This window comes from Mus caroli, chromosome 11 (assembly GCF_900094665.2).
Source record: "Mus caroli chromosome 11, CAROLI_EIJ_v1.1, whole genome shotgun sequence".
Lineage (NCBI taxonomy): Eukaryota > Metazoa > Chordata > Mammalia > Rodentia > Muridae > Mus > Mus caroli.
In genome coordinates, this window is record NC_034580.1 from 102,912,331 (window position 1) to 102,913,502 (window position 1,172).

Genomic DNA, 1,172 nt, shown 5'->3' on the forward strand with positions numbered 1-1,172 from the left:
TACGTGAATTCTTACATTGCAAACAAACAAAAAACACAAACAAAACAAAACAAAAAAAAACGGAATTCTTACCCATGGTGGGGGTGGGGGCATAAAACTCTGAAACTCTTACTTTTAAAACCTACAATAAGGCCTTTTACATGCAGCAAACACATTTCATGAAACCAGAAACCAGTCATCCGAGATCTAGCTATAGGGCGAAAAACTAAAAAGTATTTTTTTGTATTTAGAGACTCTGTCTTCATTTCCCCTTTTAATCGAGGGGGAGGGAGAGGGCTGGGGAGACGGATGTTGGGAAAGAGGGCAGATCAGAAGTTTCGTTGGGCTGGAAGAGCCTGTGAGTCCACAGCACATTAATAGGTAACCAAGTCTATGTTTGCTGAAACGGGAAACGAGACTGGAAAGCCCAGGGAGTTTAAGGTGGCTGAGACAGAAAGACCCCGGGACTTTGCCAATTCGAATGGAGGAGGAGGGCACAGCAGGAGCTGTTTATAGTTTCCCTGCGGAGCCTAACGCGCGAATGTCGAGAGCTCGCCCCCCAAAACCCCTCTGAGAAGCCGGACACCCTCGGCCGACCCTTAAGCAGACTGTAAGCCTTGGCTGTGGCGCAGGCGCAGTAAGATTCTGGCCGGGCGGCGGCGCCAGAAGGAGTGCGCAAGCGCACTCGGCATCGCAAGCCAAGAACGCGAAGCTGCTGCGCGGTGGGTGGGGCTGCGATGATCGAATCACGTAAGGAGAAGGAGTGAGAATGCAGATCCTGTGGTGACCCAGTGGCCTAATGGATAAGGCATCAGCCTCCGGAGCTGGGGATTGTGGGTTCGAGTCCCATCTGGGTCGCACGGTTCTCCATTTTGTTTAAACGAAAGGAGATCGACAAAAGTTCATTGGTTTCTCTGCCTTGATTTCAGAACCTGTTTATATTAATAATGACGAGCTGCTGAGTATTTCAAAAGTACACACAGCTTCTAAGTAAAAAAAAATTTGCCCTTTAATAGCATGTCCATGCTTTTAAAAATTTTGTCAAACTTTGAGGTATAATTAACAAAAACTCTGTATGGATAGATTGACTGATTTTATTCGTTTTGTTGTTGTTGTTTGGTTGGACTTTTTTGTTTAGTTTGTCTTTTGAGACAGGGTTTCTCTGTGTAGCCCTGGCTGTCCTGGAACTCACT

At 46.4% G+C, this 1,172-nt stretch overlaps 1 non-coding gene across 1 annotated transcript; it reads left to right on the forward strand.

The window, feature by feature from the left end:
* Positions 1-764: 764 nt before the first annotated feature.
* On the forward strand, positions 765-837 carry Trnar-ccg. Its single transcript has one exon. It is a non-coding gene; the product is annotated as a tRNA-Arg (tRNA).
* The last annotated feature ends 335 nt before the right edge of the window (positions 838-1,172 follow it).